General features: G+C 37.2%; 1 pseudogene across 1 annotated transcript; it reads right to left on the bottom strand.

Moving 5' to 3' along the window:
* Nucleotides 1-1,092: 1,092 nt before the first annotated feature.
* On the bottom strand, nucleotides 1,093-27,069 carry RGD1562465 (similar to GTPase activating protein testicular GAP1; annotated as a pseudogene). The gene is made up of 7 exons (XR_015623535.1): nucleotides 26,957-27,069; nucleotides 25,463-25,649; nucleotides 21,874-22,112; nucleotides 13,153-13,289; nucleotides 11,751-11,909; nucleotides 8,074-8,259; nucleotides 1,093-2,732 (listed from the first exon to the last, which is right to left on the bottom strand). The product of XR_015623535.1 is annotated as a similar to GTPase activating protein testicular GAP1 (transcript).
* Nucleotides 27,070-27,123: the final 54 nt, after the last annotated feature.

Here is a 27,123-nt window from a genome sequence, read left to right on the forward strand (position 1 = left end):
GACTCATTACTTATGGTTGTCAGTCACCCTGTGGTGCTAGAAATTGAACTCAGGACCTCTGGACCATCAGTATTAACTGCTGAGGGTGTCTAGCCAAGAGTATGACTTTCAAACATTTCTTCTTGACTGGCCATGGTAGCTTGCTCCTGTAAATCCTATACACAGGCACACACAGATGAACCAATTTAATGAGCATGATGTTTCTTTGCCACCTAAAACACACTTTTAAAGCCGTCAGAAACTTCTGTCATTTCTAAAAGCCTACACTGAATAGAAAATATCAACTCCATTCCCTGTCCTGACTTGAGCCCTGGTTCCATGCACCATCCCACTGCCGCTCTCTGTGACCCATCACCGTGCAGGTCTTTCTATGGGCACCAGTGCACCATCCCACTGCCGCTCTCCATCTGATCTCTCCCTAGTGATTCTCATGGGTGTCTTTACCTTGTCCTACACTTCCTACTTCATGCATTGCCATCCTAGTGTGAGGGAAAAGGGAAACAGTACTTATCTGAGGAAACGTGACCTTTCACCCTAACTTCCTCCTCCTTCTGTCCCATGACCTCTCTGCTTCACCATCTCACTGAGGAAAAGGTCACATTTCCTACTTAATATGGCCGCCGAAACAGATGGGCTAGTGCAGACTGGAGTCCCAGCAGCCCTCACTGAAACCTAGAGAACTGGGGATGCCAGGACATCCTCACCCATGTAGTCAGTTGGAGCAACACAAGGCCTTGTCTCTAAATGGCTGTTGGGCTAAGTTAAATTGTTGTTGACTCAAATTAATTTGACACGTTAGACATGACAGCTGAAACTGACCTTTGATTTGATGGGTCCTATGTGGAGCTTATGGTTATGGAAGTTCCTAAGATTAAGAAACCTCACAGCACCCGGAACATAACAGGGGATATGGGCAGCTTGACCCTGGGTTGAATCAAGCCAATTTTTTTCAGGGTGAGCAACAATATAAAATGATTGGAAGGCACGGAACAAAATGGCTGCAGCTGGGCTAGGGAAGTGGCCTTCACTGCTCCTCTAGACTCCATCCGACTCTGCACTCATGTGCACAGGCCACACAGATTCACACACATATACACAGTGAAAAGTATTTTTATTATAAAGTTCAAATACACAGAGAATAAAACCAAGGGCACAACATATACCAGTAGTTTTATAAATGTGTGAGTATATGTGTACATCACAGAAACATGCATATCCAGCAATCCAGGCTTCTGGGGGCATCAGGTCCTCTTGATGCTAAACAAGGAAATAAATTACAAAAGACATCTTTAGGCCACTTCAGGCAGTGATGACCCTCAGAAAACTGCAATTATACCATGCTCGACTGGAAAGAGATAACACACATCCAACCCAGCCTCACATACCGGCTTCTCCCTTTGATGGGCACAGCTCCCCTACAGAGAGGGGCTGTCTCTGTGGAATAGATGGCGGGTTGGGAAGATCACACAGCTAGAGAGGATGATCTGAGCCAACCTGAAATTTAAATTCAGCTGCAGTTGACCCTTAATGGGAAAACAGCACTGTAGAGTTGGAAGGGATCACAGATAAGTGAACAGAGCCACACAGATCCAGTTAGGAACATGGCGTTCAGATGAAGCCTCGTGTACCCACATTACAGAAGTGGGTCCCTGCTCCCTGGAAATGACATGAAGGTCAAGGGTCATTCAGACTGAGGAGACTCTGGGTACTGGGCAGAGCCTTTCATGAGCATTGATTCCAAATTGCTTTACAGTTTTTTTTTTCTTCTTCTCACCCCTCCCATTCCCCACCCACCCCACACCCTGAGGTGATGAGGGAACCCAGGGCTTCCTGCTCACTAGACAAGTGCTCCAGCACTGAGGCAAATCCACATCCCCTCCTTCCTAACATTGTATCCTCTGGGATATTACTTACTATATATAAGTAAATCTTTTTCTTCATGTAGGTTTTGTAGTGGATCCTGTGCAATTTAATATTTATGCTAATGCTAAGCATTTGGCAAGATTGTCTCTCATAGGAAATTAAACAGACATTATTTTTGCATTAAAATCAAAAAGCATGTTGACAGTGGTACAGGACTTAAACATGCAGAATCTCTAATGGATGTATAAATTAAAACATTGTTTCTAAATGATCTTATCAAAAATAATAATTTCATGTGCATGAATCCTCTACGACTTAAAGACCATAGGAAGAACGGCAATATTGTGGGATTCTTACAGAGGCTGAATAAAGAGTCTGTGGTATATATAGTACCTAAGTATTTGTGTGTGTGTGTCTGTTTGTGTGTATACATATAAATTATATATACATATATATTGGTTTGTATATACATATGCATAAATTTAAGTATAATTTAATTAAAGTGTTGGTTAAAAAGTTTTTCCATACTCTAATATCATTTTGTGCCCAAAACTGCTCTCATATTACAAATTTATGAAATAAGTGAATGATGTCATCCTTCCATTCATTTGATGACTAAATCTTGGCTCAACTGTAGGACCTTCCTCCTGCAGAGCAATGGATGAAATTTTTAATTTTTCACCATTATCGCATGTCTTCTTGTTGTGGCCAGCTAGGAATTCTTTCATAATAGGTGATTTGCCAGAAGAGTTTATTGAATCTGCACAAGTCTTTAAATCCTCAGATCTTCTGTCAATACGTTTATAAAATATATTATAATTTCCAAATATTTGATGATAGTTGTCGATCATGATTTGTATAATGGACATCTGTAACAACACAAGGCAAAACAAGATTGTCATTTCACATGGTTTACAAAATTGAAATTTAAAATGAAATCCAAAACTATGAGGAAAATAACAGTTGCCACAGACAGGAATGCATGATATGAAGTTTCTGAAATGGAGACTCTAAGTTCTCTGCATTTTACCAAAACTTGTCAAAATTTAAGGCATACTGCAAAGAATAGAAGAACTACTAAACCAAAGCAACTTTTCAAACCTGATGTGCTGCCAAACACTGTGAGTTAATTTAATTAATGACTGTCGTTCATTGACATTTTTAGGGGGTAGGAGGGTTGGGGGTTTCTGTTGGGAAGTTTTGAATGGGATGCCATTCTAGTTCCAGGCATGGCAATACCCTCTTTGTGACGACTTTCTGGTGGCTTAAGTCCCTTGGCCCTCCTGATAGAAGTATACCATTGCCTATAATTTGGAATTACAAAATACAGGTGCCCATTTTCAATGTACTTTCTCTGCTACATTTTTGCTTCCCAAGATAAGAGACATCAGGTTTCAGCTTGCTGTTTGTTTTTTTTCCCTTTCTGCAGACATGCTCCTCTGTCATGACATTGAAGTGCTATACTCTATCAGCATTTCTAAGTCCCAAAGAACCACTTACTTGAATGAGTTTCCCTGGTCATATTGTTTTCTTTTTTATTATTTTATTTATTTATATTTCAAACGTTATCCCCCTTCATAGTTCACCTCCATAAACCCTGTATCTCCCCTCCCTGCCTCTATTACACTGCTCCCTCCCTCACCTATACACTCTGACCTCAACAGCCTAGCATTCCCTAACCCTGGGTCATCAAGCTTCCTTAAGACTAAGCAGCTTCCCTCCTAGTGATGCCAAATAAGGTCATCCTCTGCTACATATTCAGCTGGAGCCACAGGTTCCCCCATGTGCAATCTTTGTTTAGTGTTTTAGATCCTGGTGTTTTATTAAAGCAAAACAAATGTGCCTGAGAAAAGAAGTTGGTGAGAAAAGGGAGTTTAATGGAGAAAATGCCTCCATCAGATTGACCTAATGTACAGAGAAGTCTAAAGGATATTGTCCTGATTAACCTTGGAATTTGTAGGTCCCACATCTCCAGGATGGTGCCACCCTTGAGCTATTAGTCAGAAAATGAAAGGGATGAGGTACAAGGCAAGAGGCAGAACTCCTACTCAGCTTGTACTTCAGTTCTTGAATCCAGGTTCCTGCCCTGCTTCAGTTTAGGCCCTGATATTTCTCAGGAGTTAACTGGTAACTCCAAGTATATCATGGAGTGCAACCTGTCTTCCATAAGTTGCTTTTTATCAGTGTTTTGTCATATCAATCATAGAAAATTATAACACTTCCTAAATTGAGCAACACTGATAAGTTACTTTTCTTCTGAGATTATGGCTTAGGTTAAGTCAACTCTACTCATCACATATTTCTTACCAGCATGCAGCTAAGTTTATGTTTGAGCAGTCCTGCACAAGATAGTCATATTTTATATGCAGATTGCAGAATAGTTTTGCTTGTTTGTTTTCTTGCTTGACCATACTAAAGAATATATTTGAAAAGAACTGCCCTCCTGAGAGACACAGCCAGAATACAGCAAATACAGAGGCGAATGCCAGCAGCAAACCACTGAACTGAGAACAGGACCCTCGTTGAAGGAATCAGAGAAAGAACTGGAAAGCTTGAAGGGGCTCAAGACCCCATATGAACAACAATGCCAAGCAACCAGAGCTTCCAGGGACTAAGCCACGACCTAAAGACTATACATGGACTGACCCTGGACTCTGAACTCATAGGTAGCATTGAATATCCTAGTAAGATCACCAGTGGAAGGGGAAGCCCTGGGTCCTGCTAAGACTGAACCCCCAGTGAACATGATTGTTGGGGGGAGGGCGGCAATGGGGGGAGGATGGAGAGGGGAACACCCATAAAGAAGGGAAGGGAGAGGGGTTAGGGGGATGTTGGCCCGTAAACTGGGAAAGGGAATAACACTTGAAATGTAAATAAGAAATACTCAAGTTAATAAAAAAAAAAAAAAGAACTGCCCATAAGAGAAGAATCATTAATAGTTATTAAGAGTGAAAAATGAATTTTGTTGCTTCATTTGGACATGCGCTTTGATTCAGGCTTGAATTTTAGGTTTCCGGGAGCTTGGTAATAAGAAATTACCTATAAAAGGTAAAAGTCCTATAAAAGGCCAAGCCAAGTTGAGTCCTGGGTGAGAATACTATTCATGTGTGTGACATCACTAATTCGTCCTTCCTGTGGACTTAATCCCTGGAAACTACTAGTTAAAATGTACCCTGCTTTCTTTCATTTTTTACTTTTTTGTTGCCTTTTATCCTTTTCAAAATATATGTGTTTTTGAATCTCTTTAAATTTATCATCATGCTCACAAGTAACTCTCATTTTATTTTTCAACCCTTCCAACTATCTCTTGATAACAATCCCCCCTCGCAAAACTTCAAAAATTAAAATTAAATAAAGTTTTAAAGTTAAATTAAAAATCAAACAAAAATTTACAATCCTTTTAAAAAATGCAGTCTGTGAGATGTGGTGTGCTATACTATGTCACAAATTATACCCTTTTGTCCAAAAAGGTTTACTTGCAAATGTACATTGAAATAAGTCACTGGCCTGATTCAAGCCCTCTGGATTTTGCTACACCATCAATACCGGAGCCTCCCATATCCTTCTATATCCTGGTATCTTGCTGTAGCCTTTAAATCATTGTGATCCTTCACCCTTGAATCTGCAGGACCTCCCCCTTCATATGCTCCAGCAGCAGGATGTAGGCCCCCTACATATATGTAGCAGATGTGCAGCTTGATCTTAGGTATGTACCCTAAGTATTAGTGTGCGGTCTAGCTCTGACTCTGTTGTCTACCACTTGATTGCTTTCTTTTAGCTGGGCTGCTTTGTCTAGCTTCAGTGGGAGGAGATGCACTTATTCCTGTTGTGAATTGATGTATGAGAGTGAGTTGTTTATGGAGATTCTACACTACTAAGATGAAGGAAAATGGAGTGGAGAAGGGGTCGTGAAGATGAGACTTGGAGGAAGGGACTGTAATCAGGATATAGAGTAAATAAATTAGTGAATAAATATTTTTTTCTTTATTAACCTGAGTATTTCTTATTTACGTTTTGATAGTTATTCCCTTTCCCGGTTTCTGGGCCAACATCCCCCTATCCCCTCCCCCTCCCCTTCTATATAGGTGTTCCCCTCCCCACCCTCCCTCCATTACGGTCCTACCCCCAACAGTCACAATCACTGGGAGTTCAGTCTTAGCAGGACCAAGGGCTTCCCCTACCACTGGTGCCCTTACTAGGCTATTCATTGCTACCTATGAGGTTGGAGCCCATGGTCAGTCCATCTATAGTCTTTAGGTAGTGGCTTAGTCCTGGGAAGCTCTGGTTGGTTGGCATTGTTGTTCATAAGGGGTCTCGAGCCCTTTCAAGCTCTTCCAGTCCTTTCTCTGATTCCTTCAATGGGAGTCCCCTTCTCAGTTCAGTGATTTGCTGCTAGCATTCGAATATGTATTTGCTGTATTCTGGCTGTGTCTCTCAGTAGAGAGCTACATCCAGTTCCTGCTTGACTGCACTTCTTTGCTCCATCCATCTTGTGTAATTGGGTGGCTGTATACGTATGGGCCACATGTGGGGCAGGCTCTGAATGGGTGTTCCTTCTGCCTCTTTTAAAATTTGCCTCCCTATGCCCTGCCAAGGATATTCTTGCTCCCCTTTTAAAGAAGGAGTGAAGCATTCACATTTTGATCATCCATCTTGAGTTTCATGTGTTCTGTGTATCTAGGGTAATTCAAGCATTTGGGCTAATAGCCACTTATCAATGAGTGCATACCATGTGTGTTTTTCTGTGATTGGGTTATCTCACACAGGATGATATTTTCCAGTTCCCTCCATTTGCCTATGAATTTCATAAAGTCATTGTTTTTGATAGGTGAGTAATATTCCATTGTGTAGATGTACCACATTTTCTGTATCCATTCCTCTGTTGAAGGGCATCTGGGTTCTTTCCAGCTTCTGGCTATTATAAATAAGGCTGCTATGAACATAGTGGAGCATGTGTTGGGGCATCTTTTGGGTATATGCCCAAGAGAGATATAGCTGGGTCCTCAGGTAGTTCAATGTCCAATTTTCTGAGCAACCTCCAGACTGATTTCCAGAATAGTTGTACCAGTCTGCAATCCCACCAACAATGGAGGAGTGTTCCTCTTTCTCCACATCCTCACCCACCATTTGCTGTCACCTGAGTTTTTGATCTTAGCCGTTCTCACTGGTGTGAGGTGAAATCTCAGGGTTGTTTTGATTTGCATTTCCCTTAGGAGTAAAAATGTTGAACATTTCTTTAGGTGTTTCTCAGCCATTTGGCATTCCTCAGCTGTGAATTCTTTGTTTAGTTCTGAACCCCATTTTTTAATAGGGTTATTTGTCTCCCTGCGGTCTAACTTCTTGAGTTCTTTGTATATTTTGGATATAAGCCCTCTATCTGTTGTAGGATTGGCAAAGTTCTTTTCCCAATCTGTTGTTGCCATTTTGTCCTAACCACAGTGTCCTTTGCCTTACAGAAGCTTTGCAGTTTTATGAGATCCCATTTGTCGATTCTGGATCTTAGAGCATAAGTCATTGGTGTTTTGTTCAGGAAATTTTCTCCAGTGCCCATGTGTTCGAGATGCTTCCCCACTTTTTCTTCTATTAGTTTGTGTGTATCTGGTTTGATGTGGAGGTCCTTGAGACCTGAGGAACTTAAAACTGCACTTGAATACATCAGTGGTAAAGTAATTGAAAGTATACAAAATAATATACACGAATTTGTCACCTACATACACACACACACACACACACACACACACATATGAAATACATATATATATATGAAATGTACTTTTATATGACCATTAATTCACTTGATGTGAATATTTAATAATATAATAGTCTAATTACTGTGAAATACAACTATTATATACTCCAAAAAGAGGGCTGGAATGAAAAAAAAAACAAGCAAATCCTGGGTAATCAGGATTTTATTAAACTTCACTCTAGTCTTCTTTGACTATCATTATATGTGAAGCATACTTTTGGTCAAAATCAATATCTATTCAGAAAGAACAAGAGAAAGACGAAATGATTCACTTATTTTAAACTACATTAACCATCTTTCTTTCCAAATCTTCCTGAAACAGATCGATATATATTCCACGCCACTCCAGAAGAATGGAATCCTAGGGTTTCCTTTTACAGAAATGATCTTTCCAAAGTGTTCCTACTTCCTGCATTACAATAAGAATTTTGTTCCAAAAGGCAAAAGTCAGATCTCCTTACCTTTCTTGATACATCACTCCCAAACCATGCATCCTTTGTAGTCTGATCCCACAAAACATAAGGAGCTATCCGGATAGATAACCTGTTAGTGTCTAAATTATTCGTGGATGAGTCTCTTATTATTACTAATACCAAATGAGATGCTTTAGAAGGATAAAGTTTGCCTGAGGAATCTTCAGTAGAAGTCTAAACGAAGAAAAGGGATAATTTTATTTTAGACCATCTGAAAACTAATGTTAGTTACAAAACTATGAAGAAAACAGGGCAAATGTTTTGTAGACCAACTCATAGTATAACCAGAATTCAAAAGACGTATAATATACAGGTAGAGTACTACAAAAAATATTTTCTGCATTTTACTGTATAAAATCATGGGAACATTTTAAAAGTATGAATGAATTTCTATGTAATAGATATTTGACTGCTACCTACAGAAGCCAGAGGAAGGTGTCCGGATATTGGTATTAGAATGAATGGGATTGTTGCAGACCATGTGTGTTCTGTGTATGAAAACATCTAGTGTTATTAAACATCAATCCATCTTCCCAAGCACCATGGAGTGGAGACACATTTAATATCTAATGTAGTATAAATCCATGTAACATTCTTGTGACACTCTAGAACGTAAGGAGCAGAAAGCACTCTAGTGACCCTACACAATGCGATTATAAAAGGTTCAGTACAGCAAGACAGAGATGCATGGCGCCTGGGTAGCAAGTGGAGCTCAATGCTCCTGTTACACACAAAATCATTCTCTGGAGTATTGCACAGAAAAAAGATTCAAAGAAGTCAAAGCTATACCTGACCTAGACTGTTCGAGGTAGTTATATTTGAGAAAGAAGTATTCAGTAATAGCTTCATGTTCTAATCAATGACATATATTTAGCATGTGGTATATTCACAGTAACATGGTAATAATACTAGGATGCAAACAATCCACAGGTATTATACACACCTCTTTCTTTTAATTTGTTTCACACAGGAACTAAACCAATACTCTAGGCTGACCTGCACACAAGGTGTTGCATAGGCTGTCTTCTAAACTGTGACAGTTATAAAGGAGAAGACACCCAGGTGGGATTACAGACATGGTTCAACACTCTAGTTTGAGAAATAAACATGTTTAAAAAGTGACAATACATGTCTGTGCTAAGGAAACCTCTTGTTTTTTCCAACCAGAGTTCCTTCATCTGGGACGCTAAGCCAATTCTCATATAAGTCAGAAGTAAGTAACTTCCTTCAATGTTTGCAATGAAGTCCTTTTTTTAAATGAAAATAAAAAAGTAATGGTCAATGTACATTTTAGAAAGAACATGAAAAGCATTTTTGTTTAAAATTAGCAGTTTAGACCAGTGATTTTCAATTTGGGAGTCATAATCCATTAGGGGTTCACATATCATATATCTTCCATGTCAGATATTCTCTCCATTTTTCTTTATAATTCTTACCAATAGCAAAATTTTAATTGTGAGAAAGCAGCAAAATGATGTAATGGTTAGTAATCACCAAACCATAAGGAAATATATTAGTGTTACAGTATTAGGATGGCTGAGAATCATTGGTTGAAAGCATATTACATAAAAGACTCCCAAACTTCTATCTCCCCAGAATCTTGGATCAAATGTGGAACCTATATGCAGGATCTTGTGTTTTCTTCCCTAAGACTAGAATTAATGAAGCAGTGTCCTAGTTGCTATAGCAATGAAATAAACCTATGGTCTGTTCAAATTGCCTCTCCTGACTTCTAGTCCACACCATGACTTGCAATCATAGATCTGCACTCCACTTCCCAGCCCAAAGCTCTCTCTGCCTTGAAAAACGCCAGATGGTATGTGGAATATCCAGACAGGAACCTATCATAACTGCCCTCTGAGAGGCTCCACCCAGCAGCTGAATGAAATAGGCTATGTAGAGTCACAGCCAATCATTGGATCTCATGGATCAATCAAGGACTTGTATGGAAGAAATGGGGGAGAGATTCCATGACCTGGAGGAGATAGGAAATCCACAGGAAGAGCTACAGAATCAACTAAGCAGCACCACTGGGAGCTATCAAAGGCCGAATTAACATCTAAAAATCCTGCAGAAGCTGCAGCATGACCTACAGCACAATTTCTAGCAAATGTAAAGCTTAGTCTCCTTGTGGGTCCCCCAACATGTGGAGCAGGGGCTATCTGTAAGCTGTTGACTGCGAAAACCTGTCCCCACCTGGTCTTAGGGGGAGAAGATGTGCTAAACCTGAAGAGAGTTGATGTGTCTGGGTAGGAGGACAACCCAAGGGTCCCAATTCAGCTCAGGGAAGGAGACAGAGTCTGTGAGGGGAGAATAGGTAGGGGGCAGCATACAAGACATAAAATGAACAAACAAAAAATATAAAATGATGACGATGACGATGACGATGATGATGGTTTAAAAATCCACCAAAACAATCAAACCAAAACCAAAGTCCTCTTCTTGGAATAGGCAACAATCAAAAAATGACAGCACCCAAAATTAACTCATCCTGACTGTATAATTGTTGAATCTGTACTTTAGGCTCACACAGCGTAAAGCTGTTGTATACACGTACACCTTGCTTACAGACCCAGCAGCAATAGTGGTGAAGCTTACTTATTTTCCATGTGAGAAGATCTCATAGTTTCATGTCTTTTTCTTAAAATTTGTAAATATTCAACTATTTAAATTTAGTTGTAAGCATCAGATTGTTTGAAGAACAGAAACTGTCTTTTGCATGAAATACAACAATGAACTTTCATGTTGTACTAAGGATAGCAAGCCATAAAAATGGAAGAATCATAGGTGCCCTTATACCTGTAAATTGCTTTGAATACACACGGCTAACTTCAGTAAGGTTTTAAGTTTCTGGCAATGAGAATCAGACACACTTGGCAAGCTCAAAGGCCAAGGAAGTGTCATTCAGTACCTTTGCCTAATGTTAGTAAGCATAGTTAATCCCAGAGCATTATTTTTACTATTTATGTCTGGGCCATAGCTCCACACACTTCTGAAAGGTGAAATCAGATCATGGCCCAAGTAAAAATAAAACAATGATATTTGCTCTAGAGTCACTGCAGCTCCCTGGCAAGTTAGGAGTGTTAGTGTGTTAGACAAGTTAAAAGTAGGTTAGGCTAATACTTGAATATTTGACATGGAATTAGAATGGCAATATCTGGCAAAAGTGAAAGTGCTGAATTATTTTTTGTTTGAGAAGGTAAACGATTTCTTGTATATACAAGACAGAGGGTAATGTTCAACATCGATAGCCTATTGTAGGTGAGTGTTGGATTTGTCAATTTGAACTGTTATTTGTGAAGGATATTTTTGGTAAGTATTATTTAATACATGCATTTGATAAAGCACATTTTTACCACCATTATAACTTGTTCAGCTATTAATTCACAGGGTATGTTCAGAGGTGAAATCAGTGGGAATGTTTGTAATGCCAAACTAAAGCCCATCTCATATATGAGGATGTTAACTTCCAACAGAATTTGTTCACCTGTGTCTTTATGATGAATCTTTGGGTTTGTCAGACTTTTACCTGCCATGCCTCTTATCAAGAGGTCACGTGTCCATAGTTCTAGGAAACAGTCATCATCATGTAATCTTAAGGACAGAAAGCACATATGCATCTCTAGAGGGATGCTTAATGTTGGTGACGTGAAAACCTTCCTTACCTTCAAGACAGATGCTATTACAAGCGCGCATTCTTCATTCCATTCAATGAGTTGTTCACTGTCAATCCTCTCTCTGAGGCACCAGTGTGAATTTTCAGGTAGAATTTTGAATATGTGATCTGATTCTTGTCCTTTCTCTGCAATTATGGAAAACATATCCTGTGTGGGATAAGGATAAGCTTGTAGTATTAGAGATCCACACCTGAAGCACAAATATGTCTTTTATTGTAATCCTGAGCAAGGACAGTTTTGGCTGCACAGCTATAACTGAGAGGAATAAAGTAGTCATTGAACTTTTTTCTGTTTTAGCTTCCAAATACATTTTCTTCCCTAATCCATTTTTTTTTCCCCAATTTGTCACATCATGGTTTTGTTGGACTTCTGTTCCCCAAAGCATTTTGGTGAATGGTCCTCTATTACTTTGTGTTTCCTTCTATCAATATCTTTCTCAAGCCTGGCATCTTAAGTAAATATTGGCATATTTCCCTTCCAGAGATCAACTCACTATTTTACTTACTGTTCATCCTGGCCTCTATTATGAATCCTAACTTTTGTGTTTTGAAGAAATATTTTTTCACCATATTTCTGAGACTTTTATATCCTTATTCTGTGACTTCTTATTTTCAACTATGTCTACAGATGCTTTCACATTTAAAAGCCCAAGCATATTTCTATCATTCTTCCATAATTTACTCTGTAAACACGACTACCATGCATAGGTTTACTCCATTTTAAATTGATTACACGAATACAAACAAGGTTACCAGAAAATTCTGCTCTAAAATACCTAAGAAATTGGCAGTAATGCTCATGTGTCTAACAGGATAAATTTGTTCACAAACACCATAAATTCCTATCACAGCTATAGTGCTAAAATAGATGTTGGATACTAAAGATATATTTCCAAAGAAGTTTAATAACTCATTTAAAATGGATTAAGCCATATTAGATGGCATTTAAATATAGTCCACTAGGATAAATGATGTTAATATATATATAAAAAAGTGTGTTCATCTAATTCATTGATAATTTAAAGGAAAAGCCTACAGATATTTTTAAGTATTGAGTAATTTCAGAGGAAATGATATTAAGGGAGATTCCAGAGAAATGTGGAGTCATAAAGACGCTGCAAGACTTTACTGTTGGGTAATTAGTGGGGCACTTCCATAGAATTATTTCCTCCAACATGCTGGTGGGTTTGAATCTTTGATGCAGTCAGTGTAAAACATGGCAATGGCATTTCTTCTCTTTTTCTTTCAATTACATTATTCAAATTACAGTGGAAATTATTTCTGTTTTAAAATGATCTTACTCTCATAGATCAGTTATCTAAACATTCTTCAGTTTGATTAAATAGCTTACTGAGAACAAAGGTGCTACAGAAAGCCAGAATGATACTCACAAGTATTAGAGCAGGCAGCTTTCTGTCGACATAAATGCTTGTAAGATTTTTGCCAAATAAGCATTTCTTTCTTGGTGGTGCTGGATCAGAATATACTGGTGGCTTGGTATATAAATATATATAGCCTTTCTGTTTCTCTGCATATAAGAAAGAAGGGAAATCATTTTTGAAACTGAACTCTCTTTAACCTTGTATATCCTTTGCATTTGTCACACCAAATCAAAAAGAGATATGTGTTAAAGTACTAGAAGCGTAGAAAACATCAAGTAGACACATAATAGTCAAAGGCTAACTGAACATAGAAATAAAAATACAAAAAGCTATGAATGAAAAAGACAAAGTCATACATAACATTAACTACATTAGACTAATACCTGAATTTTCAATGGATATTCTAAAATATAGTGGGCCCGCATCAACGTTCTCCATGTTTTCAAAGAATACAGATACTAGCCTAGACTTTATTACTGAGCAAAAGCATCATTCATATCAACAAAAGAGGAGAAACATTACATAGTTTAAGCACCACTAAGTCATTTCTCATCATCAATACTGGTCTACAAAAGGCAAACAGCAGGCTGAAGATAACGTACATATACACAAGAGGACAGAAATGATAAATAACCCTGTAGTCATTCAAAAAAGAGGGGGAAAGTATGTGTCAACAAAAAAATAACAAGGACCCATAAATACTGCTCATTAATAACTCTAAGCATTAACTGTCTCATACCAATAATATACAGACTATCAGTTTGGGTCAGAAAACAGGTTTCATCTTTCTCCTGCATTCAAAAAATACAGTTGTTTTAGATAAAATCGCATACTCATGTTTGCCATGCAATTGCCTATATTTCTTTGTCTAGGTTTCAGGTCCCATTTAGTTTTCCATGTTCATTGGTGTTGCCTTCTTCAGTTAATGTTTAGGAAGTGACGTTGGTGGGGCTTTATGGGTGAGGTCAAGGGAACATGGCAGAAGACTGCGAAGAAAAAAATTTAAAAAAATCACTACAGGATGGTCTAGAATTTTTACTGTTTAAATCTCACTGATTCATGAACATGTGGGAATCTTTCCATATATCTGATATCTGTTCAATTTATAAGACATTATGTTTTGTTTTGGGTTGAATATTTTTTTTTCATTTTTTTCTTTTGTTTTTGGTTTTGTTTTTTTAATCATAAAAGCCTTTTATTTCTCGGTTAGAATTTTCCCAAGAAACTTAATACTTTTAAAAGTTACTGTTAGGAGAGAGACCTCACCGCCTGATCAGGTGGGCACTCCTGAGGCTGCAGAGCGGAGGAGACCACCAACACTGCCCACCCCTGCCCACATCCCTGGCCCAAGAGGCAACTGTATAAGGCCTCTGGGTCCCCGTAGGGGAGGGCCCAGGAGCGGCAGGACCCCTGCGCCTGAGACACCGCTGGAACCTGAAGGAAACAGACTGGATAAACAGTTCTCTGCACCCAAATCCCGTGGGAGGGAGAGCTAAGCCTTCGGAGAGGCGGACACGCCTGGGAAACCAGAGGAGACTGCACTCTGTGCACATCCGGACGCCAGAGGAAAACACCAAGCGCCATCTGGAACCCTGGTGCACGGAGGCTCCCGGAAAGAGCGGCGCAGATCTTCCTGGTTGCTGCCGCCACGGAGAGGACTTAGGCAGTACCCCACGAGCAAACTTGAGCCTTGGAACCACAGGTAGGACCAACTTTTCCCCTGCAAGAAACCTGCCTGGTGAACTCAAGACACAGGCCCACAGGAACAGCTGAAGACCTGTAGAGAGGAAAAACTACACGCCCGAAAGCAGACCACTCTGTCCCCATAACTGGCTGAAAGAAAACAGGAAAACAGGTCTACAGCACTCCTGACACACAGGCTTATAGGACAGTCTAGCCACGGTCAGAAATAGCAGAACAAAGTAACACTAGAGATAATCTGATGGCGAGAGGCAAGCGCAGGAACCCAAGCAACAGAAACCAAGACTACATGGCATCATCGGAGCCCAATTCTCCCACCAAAGCAAACACGGAATATCCAAACACACCAGAAAAGCAAGATCTAGTTTCAAAATCATATTTGATCATGATGCTGGAGGACTTCAAGAAAGACATAAAGAACTCCCTTAGAGAACAAGTAGAAGCCTACAGAGTGGAATCGCAAAAATGCCTGAAAGAATTCCAGGAAAACACAATCAAACAGTTGAAGGAATTAAAAATGGAAATAGAAGCAATCAAGAACGAACACATGGAAACAACCCTGGATATAGAAAACCAAAAGAAGAGACAAGGAGCTGTAGATACAAGCTTCACCAACAGAATACAAGAGATGGAAGAGAGAATCTCGGGAGCAGAAGATTCCATAGAAATCATTGACTCAACTGTCAAAGATAATGTAAAGCAGAAAAAGCTACTGGTCCAAAACATACAGGAAATTCAGGACTCAATGAGAAGATCAAACCTAAGGATAATAGGTATAGAAGAGAGTGAAGACTCCCAGCTCAAAGGACCAGTAAATATCTTCAACAAAATCATAGAAGAAAACTTCCCTAACCTAAAAAAAGAGATACCCATAGGCATACAAGAAGCCTACAGAACTCCAAATAGATTGGACCAGAAAAGAAACACCTCCCCTCACATAATAGTCAAAACACCAAACGCACAAAATAAAGAAAGAATATTAAAAGCAGTAAGGGAAAAAGGTCAAGTAACATATAAAGGCAGACCTATCAGAATCACACCAGACTTTTCGCCAGAAACTATGAAGGCCAGAAGATCCTGGACAGATGTCATACAGACCCTAAGAGAACACAAATGCCAGCCCAGATTACTGTATCCTGCAAAACTCTCAATTAACATAGATGGAGAAACCAAGATATTCCATGACAAAACCAAATTTACACAATATCTTTCTACAAATCCAGCACTACAAAGGATAATAAAGGGTAAAGCCCAACATAAGGAGGCAAGCTATACCCTAGAAGAAGCAAGAAACTAATCGTCTTGGCAACAAAACAAAGAGAAGAAAAGCACACAAACATAACCTCACATCCAAATATGAATATAACAGGAAGCAATAATCACTATTCCTTAATACCCCTCAACATCAATGGCCTCAACTCCCCAATAAAAAGACATAGATTAACAAACTGGATACGCAATGAGGACCCTGCATTCTGCTGCCTACAGGAAACACACCTCAGAGACAAAGACAGACACTACCTCAGAGTAAAAGGCTGGAAAACAACTTTCCAAGCAAATGGTCAGAAGAAGCAAGCTGGAGTAGCCATTCTAATATCAAATAAAATCAATTTTCAATTAAAAGTCATCAAAAAAGATAAGGAAGGACACTTCATATTCATCAAAGGAAAAATCCATCAAGATGAACTCTCAATCCTCATCTTCGGTTGGTTTATATACAAGTGTGCAATTTCTAGGCTTGAAAGTAAAATGATGCTATCTGGTGCTGGATAGAGGAGCCTTATTTTTTATTATGGCAGCTCGCTATTTTTGTGACATGGTGATTTGGTTGAACACAATAAAGTACAGTAGTAACTGATCTCCCCTTCTTCCTGGATGAGTGAGGAGATGATTAAATGTTGATGTCAGCATCCTTGAGCATATTCAGATGAGCTTCTGCTTCTGTTGAAAAGGATGCTGTGTTTGATTGTGTTCCAAAGCTTTGAAGCACTACTTGGCATCTCCTTCCTTGGAGGTCTCACTGTTTAAACATAACAGATTTGATAGCTTGTTGGTAAGGTGAGGTCCAGCTTGTCTCCACTAGGTCATCTTCATGTGAATCTGGTGGTTATACGGTTTTGTTCTAGGCATATTTCATTTTTTTAATAACGGTTTTAGCTGACATTCATGGAGGGAATGAATCCTTAGAACTGTGCCACTAGTGAAAGGACATCCTGTCTAGATTATGTTTCTTTACAAAGCTGTGTCACACCATCCTTTGGGCCCTCTGCTGGAAAAGTAGAATCAAGTCTCAAATAATGCCTTTTAAATTGTATCCTCTAGTATTATAGATGTAGGACAGTATTGTATCATACCTCTGTGGATGTAAAATAGCTTGTACCTGCTTTATGATACGTAGTAGGGACCGTGCTTTATCAGAGCTGTTTTTAATGATGTTGCTCAGAATGTTTTCTTTCCAGATGATGATTGAGAAGCTAATTTAAAAAAAAAATGGTGCCAGGTTAAAAAAAAAATGTGATGGCACTCCACTTAAAAATTCATGAAATATAGGATAATCACTCTGAAATTTTGTCTTTTCTGAACAAATGTTTTTTGTTATAGGAAGAATTGTAGATAGAAGCATAAATGTAATATGTGTGATATATGTTTTTGTTATATTTAAACATATATATATATATATGTATTCCAGTAAAGGTTTGTATGCAAAAAAAAAAGAAGGTATATTGATAGAATTTTGTGATTTAAAAATACATTGGAGTTTGTACTTCATGTGAGCCAAGGATTGTTGTTCCATCCATGTTAATCCATGGTCTTAAATATTGTTTTACAGTAATTTAAAATAAATATTTGGTATTTAAAAAAAAAGTTACTGTTAATGACAGGTTTTCATTGATTTACTTTTCAGTAAGTTTGTGATTTTTACAAAGAAGGAGTACTCACTTTGTGTGTTAATTTTGTATGTTGCTACTTTTGAAAGAATTTACAAGATATCTGATTATTCTTATGGAATATTTAGGCTCACTTATGTTTACTATCATACAATTTTCAAAAAGACATACTTTGAATTCTTCATTTCTAATATATGGCCCCTTGGTCACATGCAGTTTTAATATTATCTTAATTGTTTACATAGGCTGTATGAAACAAGAGTAGATTGAGTATGACCAAAAATCAGCAAAGGAAGCCATTGGTACCATAATATTTCATAAATAACTTGATGAGGGGCAGCACACACTATAAGGATATTCTAGGTGATAGAATCATTATCATCCTTGCAGACATAAGGCGCTCACTGCTAAATATTCTTCAATTAACTCAATATGGTAAGCATTCTTATTGCTAGAAATTTCAACTTTTAATGTTTTAGACTATTGTCAATTAAGGCTAATTGCAGATGTGGAAAGAAGAAAACTAAAGTAACCAAAAAGAAGGAATTGTATATTTATATAACATTTATATCATATTATTTTAGGAAAATGAATTTATCTTGTCAGAGAGGAGTGAAAATGTGTGACTTGGACAAGTCAAAGGACCTGCACGGATGATCCTAAAGAGAAATAACAAGATACTAAATGTTGAACTTTAAAAGCATACTTAGGAATAACATTTTTTTCTGAGAAACCAAATGAAAGACCCAGAACCATGTTCAATTCTATGGTAAAGAAAATACATTTAAGTCTAATCAAAGAACAGTTGTTTTGAACTGAGCTGTTACTTATTGAACCTATTCTGCTATCTTGCCACAGTGGTTATCATCGTACTTTATAGGTATTACAGGTGGGTACAACTATCAATTGCTTCCGTAACGTGTCAACTTGCCTACTGTTTTATCTACCTTAGAACTTTGACTTAAACCTAGGGGCTTCTAAGACATATCCAGGTAGATTGCTGAGATTCCTTGTAAGATTTATTTGGCAACTGGCACTCAAGCCCCCAACCTTGAGAGAAATCCGAGTGCTACCTGATGCATCCATATTTTGGGGGAAAGCCACAGAAAATACTTTAACAACTGGTAGAATTTCTCTCACCAGGATTGAAATCATGGCCTGAACGCCACAGAAAATACTTTAACAATTGGTAGAATTTCTCTCACCAGGATTGAAATCATGGCCAGAACACCGCAGAAAATACTTTAACAATTGGTAGAATTTCTCTCACCAAGATTGAAATCATGGCCAGAGCTAGAAATCTAGTCCGATTTATGTAGCTAGTTTGGTCATAAACTTTAAAGTTGATGACACTAATTTAATAAATTAGTGACGTTCCTTACAGCATTTAAATATTAGTCTTATATGTATCAACAACTGGGGACATCATCCTACGTCAAAGAAGCCTCTTTGTATAGAAAATGGAGACCATTACAGAAAACAAAAACTTGGACACAATGAAGAGATAATTGCATTACAAAAAATCCATCACCAGTGAGTACATGTACATTAGAGCTAAATGCTCTGTAGCTCAGGGACCATTGTAGAAGAAGGGTTACAAATACTGTAAGACCCAGCATACTTGAAAGTCTGTTTTGAAATTGCCTCTCATAAAAATTGGTGCAAAATCACAATAATAGCAATGTCAATGCAGTGTTAAGGCAGTGATCAAAATTTCACTTGTCAAAAGTTATAGGCAGCTAATTATGACTGATAGAATATTAATTTTTCCAGAAATGAACTGCATATGGATTGTCTAATACACACTGTATATCATGGAAACCATATTCACAAACAGAATAAAATGAACTCAAGTAATATTCACATTTTTAAAGATATAAATATATATATGTATATATATATAAACATGTACAAAACAATATTGAAATGAGTATGAAAGTGCAGTGACTGTGATAGACCTAAGGGAGAAAAGTCAGGTTACAGTGCTATAATTCAACTTTTGATAAAAATTTAAAATAATACTAGTAATAAATGAAAACATTGTGAACTTACAGTAATGGGAGTTCAGGAAGGACTAAGAACAGTAAATATGGAAATTATCAATTTCTTTACTGGAGGTTTTCTCTAAGATTTCCATTTCTCAGATTTGTATTACAGACACTTTTGAGATAGACAAACCATGAATAAAGAATATTTCATGTTGAGGCCTCAGGTGATGAAGAGATATATAAAAAAAATGCTGTATGCTTCTGTGCATTTCTCAGTGTATGTAATGCATGCATGCATGCGTGTGTGTGTGTGTGTGTGTGTGTGTGTGTGTGTGTAAAACACGTGCAGATCACATCACTGGTGATATATATTTAGAGCTTAATTAGAACTTTGAGCTTATTAAGATATGAGGAGCCTCCAGTATTGGTCTTTCTGTCTCTTTTAATTTTTGGGGGGGAGTCTCTTTTGATCATTACTGAACAATATGTCAGGAATATCTGTCCAATAAGCTTCTGTTAATTACTGTCTCTGACTGCCACCTCCATTCAGGTAGAAACTTCTCGTTTAGAGATGATTGTGCTCCAATACCTAGTTTTGTTTGTTTTTTTGTTTTTTAAAGATTTATTCATTTATTATATATAAGTACACTGTAGCTGTCTTCAGATACACCAGAAGAGGGCATCAGATCTTTTTACAGATAGTTGTGAGCCACCTGTGCTTGCTGGGAATTGAACTCAGGACCTCTGAAAGAGCAGTCGGGGCTCTTAACCACTGAGCCATCTCTCCAGCCCTTGTTTGTTTTTTAATGTATGTTTTGATGACCCAAATTCATGTTGCAAAGTCTAAATCTCAATTGCTTTAGACACTGGATTATCTTTTCAGGTCATTTTGTATATTCTAAAACCATGATACACCTCTAAGTTCATCATGTGTGATGATTAATTTTGATTGTTAATGGAATTTTATTTATAACTTTCTATGGCACGGGATTCTATGCAGAATTCTCAGGTATTATTCAGTGTCATTAGCTTCTGGCCACACATTGGTAACTGAGATGGGAAAACTAATACTATAACTGGGCTGTAGAGGCAGAGACTGAAAAATTTTCCAAAGACTGTGTAGGACCATGAACAAGGCACATTGGAGTGTAAACAATAACCCAATATAATAACATTTGTTACAATAGCAAACAATATGAAATATGCAGCATAAAGTAAGTACAATGAGTGAAAACTATTTGTAACTAATACGGTGAAATATAAAGCTAACATAGTATCTTGGAATAATTCTTCTGATATGATTAAATGGGAGGTAAAAGGGAACATTAAAATACAATGACCTTAGACTTTCTTAAATCATCCACTACCACTTATATGTGGTAGTTGTCCTGTTTTGTCCTGCTAAACGAAACATAAAATGTCATCATCAGACAAATATTCTCAGATGATAGATTCACATCACTTAAGATAAGGGTAATATTTGGGTATATTTTCTTAATTACTTCAGTTAAAAGTGTATTTGAATTTGTGTGCTACTACCTGATAATCAGGTGTGTTTAACCTCTTTATCATACTTCTCATAGGTTTTGTAGTGAATCCTGTGCAAATTAATATTTTTACCAATGATAAAATTTTGAAAAATATTGTTTCTCATAGGAAATTAAACAAACATTAGTATTTTCGTGCTAGGAAACCAAAGCATGTTTCACAGTGGTGCAGGGCTTAATCTTGCAGAATGTCTAATCAATTTTTAAATCAAATAATTGTTTCTAAATGATCTTATCAAAAATAATAAATTCATATGCAAGAAATTCTCTAACTTAAGGACCATGGGAAGAAAGGGGGGAAAATATAGCAGACAATATTGGTGGATTCCCTAAATAATGTGTCATACATACCTGAATGTATCCAGATGTATTTCAGTATATGAGTATATATATATATGTGAATGTATGTGTACATATATATGAATATATGTATAGATGCATATATTTAAGTATAATTTAATTAAAGTGATGTTTAAAAACTTTTCCCATACTCTAATAATCATTTTGTGTCCCAAAGCTTCTCTCATATACACAAATTTATGACATCATGGAATGATTTGATCAAATGATTCCATTCATTTGATGAATAAATAAATCTTGTCTTACCTGTAGGACCTTCTTCCTGCAGTGCAGCATATGAAATATTAAATTTTTCATCAATATCATTGGTTTTCCAGTTGTGGCCAAGCTATGGCTTTTGTCACAATAGGAGATTTTCCAGAATAATTTATTGATTCTTTGTATGTCTTTAAGTCTTCAGACCTTTTGTCAATGTGTTTACTAAATATATCATCATTTCCAAATATTCGATGATAGTTGTCAATCATGATTTGTATAAGAGACATCTGTAACACCACAAGGCAAAAACAAGATTGTCATTTCACACAGTTTACAAAATAAATTTAAAAATGAAAAGAAATACTAGGAGGAAAATTACAGATAGGAACCCATGAAATGAAATCTCTGAAATGAAGACTGTAAGTCTTTTGCATCTTTACACAACTTGTTAAAATTTCATGCCTATTGCAAAGAACAGAAGAACTACTTAACCAAAGCAACATTTCAGAACTGATATGCTGCAAAAAACTGTGAGTGAACCAAATTAATGACTGGTGTGTTAATTTTTTTTGTGTGTGTGGGGGTAGCTGTTTATTGTGATGTTTTGAATGGGATGCCTCTCTAGTTCCAGGCATCGTAATACCCTCTCGTTGACAATTTTCTGGTGCCTTGGTCTGCCTGGTGAAGTATGCCACTGCTTAGAATTTGTAGTTACAAAAGGTAGGTGCCCATTTTCAATGCACTTTCTGTGCTACATTTTTGCTTCCCAAGATAAGAACCATCAGGTCTCAGCTTCCTGTGTTTTTTCTTCTTTTCTACAGTTGTGCTCCTCTGTCATCACACTGAAGTGCTATACTCGCTCAGCATTTGTAGGTCCCAAATAACCATCTACTTCAATAAGTTTCCCTGGTCATGTTGTTTGATTTTTTATTGTTTATTTCATTCATTTACATTTCAAACGCTATCCCCCTTCACAGATCCCTTCCACAAATCCTATATCTCCTCCCCTGCCTCTATTGCAGTTTTCTCTCACTTGACCACACACTCCTGCCTCAACAACTTAGCATTCCCCTACCCTAGGCTATCAAGCCCCTCAGAACTAAGCAGCTCCCCTCCTAGTGATGCCAAATAAGACAATCCTCTGCTACATATCCAGCTGGAGCCATGGTTCCCCCATGTGCACTCTTCAGTTGGTCTTTTAAATCCTGATGTTTTATTAAGGCAGTAGAAATGTGACTGAGAGAAGAAGTTGGTGAGAAGAGGGAGTCTTAATTGAGAAAATGCCTCCATCAGATGGACTTATTGTGTAGTGAAGTCTAAGGGATATTGTCCTGATTAACCTTGGAATTTGTAGGGCCCAGATCTCCAAGATGGTGCCACCCTTGAGTTACTAGTCAGAAAAAGAAAGATATGAGAGGCAGGAGGCAGTGCTCCTACTAGGCTTCTGCTTCAATTCTTGCCTCTCTGTTTTATTTTTAGCTCTGACATTTCTCAGTATTTAACTGGTAACTGCAAGTATATTGTGGAGTGTAACCTGTCTTCCTTTAGTTGCTTTTCATCAGTGTTTTGTCACAGCAACTGTAGAAAATTATGACACTTCCTAAATTGAACAACACTGGTAAGTTACTTTTCTTCTGAGATGATGACTTAGGTTAAGCAAACTCTATTCATCACATATGTTTCTTCTCAGCATGCACCTAAGTTTATTTTTGAGCAGTCCTGCACAGGATAGTCTTATTTTATATGCGGATTGTACAGGATAGTTTTGCTTCTTTGTTTTCATACCTGACCATACAAAAGAATATATTTGAAAAGAACTGTCCATAAAGGAAGAATCTTTAATAGTTATTAAGAGTGAAAAATACATTTTATTGTTTCATTTGGACTAAACATGCAGTTTGATATAGTCTTGGATTTTAGGTTTCCAGTACCTTGGTAATTAGAAATTAACTAAAAAAGCTACGTTTCTAGTCCAAGTCAAGTACAGTCCTGAGCAAGAATCTTATTCAAGCTATCCCTTGGGCTATCATCCTCCATTGTGAGTAACATCATGATATCTTCTTTCCTGTGGACCTAATACCTGGGAGCTACTAGTTAACATGTACCTTGCTTTCTGTCATATTTACATTTTCTTTATCTTTTATCCTTTTCAAAATATGTGTCCTTTATTGATTCTCTGAAATTTCTAATCATGCTACCAAGTAACTCTCATTTCATTTTTCAATCCTTCCATATATCCCTTGGAAACAACCCCCCCCCCACTAAATTTCAAAAATTAAAATTAAATAAAATTTAATTTAAAAAAAATCAAACTAAAATTTAAAAAATAAATTAAAAATACAGTGTGTGAGATGTGTTGTGCCATAAGTGGTCACACATTATACCCTCTTGTCCAAACAGATTTTCTTGCAAATGTATAATGAAATAAGTCTGGTTTAAGCTCTCTGTATTTTACTATATTCTCAATACTGGAACCTCCTGCAGATGCCTCTCCTTCTATATCCTGGTATCTTGCTGTAGCCATTAGTCATTGTGATCCTTCAGCTTTGAATCTGCAGGACCTCCCCCATCATATGCTCCAGCAGCAGGATCTAGGGCCCCTATATATATGTAGCAGATACGCAGCTTGATCTTCAGGTATGTCCCCTACCAGTTCATATGCAGGCTAGCTCTGACTCTGTTGTCTACAACTGGATTGCTTTCTTTTATCTGGGCTGCTTTGTATGGCTTCAGTGGAAGGTGATTCACTTATTCCTGTTGTGAATTGATGTATGAGAGTGGGTTGGTGTCAATGGAAGGTCTACACTACTGAGGTAAAGAAGAATGGAGGGAAAAACAGGTTGTAAAGATGGGACTTGGAGGAAGGGACTGCAATCAGGATATAAAGTAAATAACTTAGTGAAGAATATTGATGTATATGTGTTTATAATAAAATTAACAGCTACAGTATACCTGAGGATCATAAAACTGTACCTGAAATAGGTTAGTGTTAAAATAATGGAAAGCATACAAAATAATATATACCAATTATTCATCATTACATATGTATATACATATACAAATACATGCACATGTACAAGTACACTTAAACGTATATGTACAAACTCACACTCATACACACACTCACACACACATATATATGTACACAAACACACACGCACGCACACACACACATATATGCAATGTGCTTTAATATGACCAGCAATTCACATGATGTGAATATTTAGTAATATCATGGTCTCACCACTGTGAAACACAACTATTCTATACTCCAAAAATAGGGCTACAATGGAAAAAAACAAACAAAACATAGGTAATCCGGATCTTTTAAAATTTCACTCTCGTCTTCTTGGATTACCATTACATGTACAGATTATTGTTGGCTAAAACATCAATATCTAAATCAATATCTAAGAAGAAAGAAGAACAGTAGAAAGAAATGATTAACTTACTTTAAACTACATTAAAAATTTCCCTTCCCAAATCTTCCTGAAATAGATCAATACATATTCTACTCCACTCCATAAGAATGCAATCCTAAGGTTTCCTGTTAGAGAAATCGTCTTTGTAAAGTATTCCCAATTACTGAATAATAATTAGACTTTTGTTCCCAAAGGCAAATTTCAGATCCCCTTACCTTTCTTAAGACATCACTCCCAAATAATGAATCTCTCGAAGTCTGACCCCACAGTACATGTGGAGCTATGCGCAGAGATAACCTGTAACTGTCTAAATTATTCATGGAAGAATCTTTTATTATTACTAATACACATATGAGATGTTTTAATAGTATAAAGTTTGGTTCTGGGATCTGTTGCAAAAGGCTAAACACAGAAAAAGGAGAATTTTAGGTTAGACCATCTTGAAAATAATGTAAGTTAAAAATCTAACTACAAAGAACAAATAGGGTAAATGTTTTGTAGACCAACTCATAGTATAATCAGAATTCAAAAGAAGTAAGAATATATAGCTAGAGTATTACATAAAATATTTTCTGTAAATCACTTTTCTGTACAGAATTATGGAAAAAACATTTTTCAAATTATTTACGAATTTCAGTGTACTAGATGTATGATTGCTATCTACAGAAGCCAGAGGAACATGTCAGGATCCCTGGTAACAGAATGAATGAATATTGTTGCAAACCATGTATGTTCTGTGTGTGAAAACATCCAGTGTTATCAAACAGCAAACCATCCTTCTTGCCACCATGGGGACACATTTAATATCTAATGTATTATGAATCGACGACACACCCTTTTAACAATCTAGAACATAAGGAGCAAAATCAGACTCATGACTCTACTCAATGCCCTGGTATTAGAATGAATGAAGATTTTTGAAGACCATGTGTGTTCTGTGTATGAAAACATTCAGTGTTATTAAACAGCAAACCATCTTTCCAACCATCATGGAGTGGAGACACATTTAATATCTAATGTAGTATGAATCCATGTAACACTTTTGTGACACTCCAGAACATAAGGAGCAGAAAGCACACTAGTGACCCTGCAAAATGCAATTATAAAAGCTTCGCTACAGCAAGACAGAGATGCAGGGCTCCTGGGTTGCAATGGGAGCTCAAAGCTCTGGTTAAGTATGAAATCATTCTATGGAGTATCACACAGAAAAATGATTCAAAAAAGTCAAAGCTATACCTGATCTAGACTTCTCTAGGTAGTTATAGTTGAGAAAGAAGAATTCAGTAAGAGATTCCTGTTCTAATCAATAACATATATTAACCATGTGAAATATTCACAATACCATGGTAACAATTCTAGGATGCAAGTAACCCACAGGTATTATACACACCTACTTCTTTTAATTTGTCTCACACAGGAACTAAACCAATACTCTAAACTGACCTGAACACGAGGTGTTACATAGACTGTCTTCTAAATCATGACATTTTTAAGGAGAAGGCTCCCAGGTAAGATTATAGACATGGTTCAACACGCTAGCTTGAGAAATGGGAATGTTTAAAAAGTGACAATACATGTCTGAGCTAAGGAAACCTCTTGGCATAGAACATCATTCCAGCTTATAATCCTGTAAACACAAGCCTATGTACCTTACAAAAGCATTGCTTATATATTGGTGTAGTCCCCCCAAGTGTTTACTGTATCATTACCTTTGAATGGAATTAATTTTTCCAGCCAGAGTTCCTTCATCTGGGATGCTAAGCCAATTTTCATAAAAATCCAAGGTTAGTAAGCTTCCATCAATGTTAACAATAAAATCATTTTTTTATTGAAAATAAAAAAAGTAATGGTCAATGTACATTGTAGAAAGTACTTG

The sequence above is a fragment of the Rattus norvegicus genome, chromosome 6 (genome assembly GCF_021556685.1).
Source record: "Rattus norvegicus strain SHRSP/BbbUtx chromosome 6, alternate assembly SHRSP_T2T, whole genome shotgun sequence".
Classification (NCBI taxonomy): domain Eukaryota; kingdom Metazoa; phylum Chordata; class Mammalia; order Rodentia; family Muridae; genus Rattus; species Rattus norvegicus.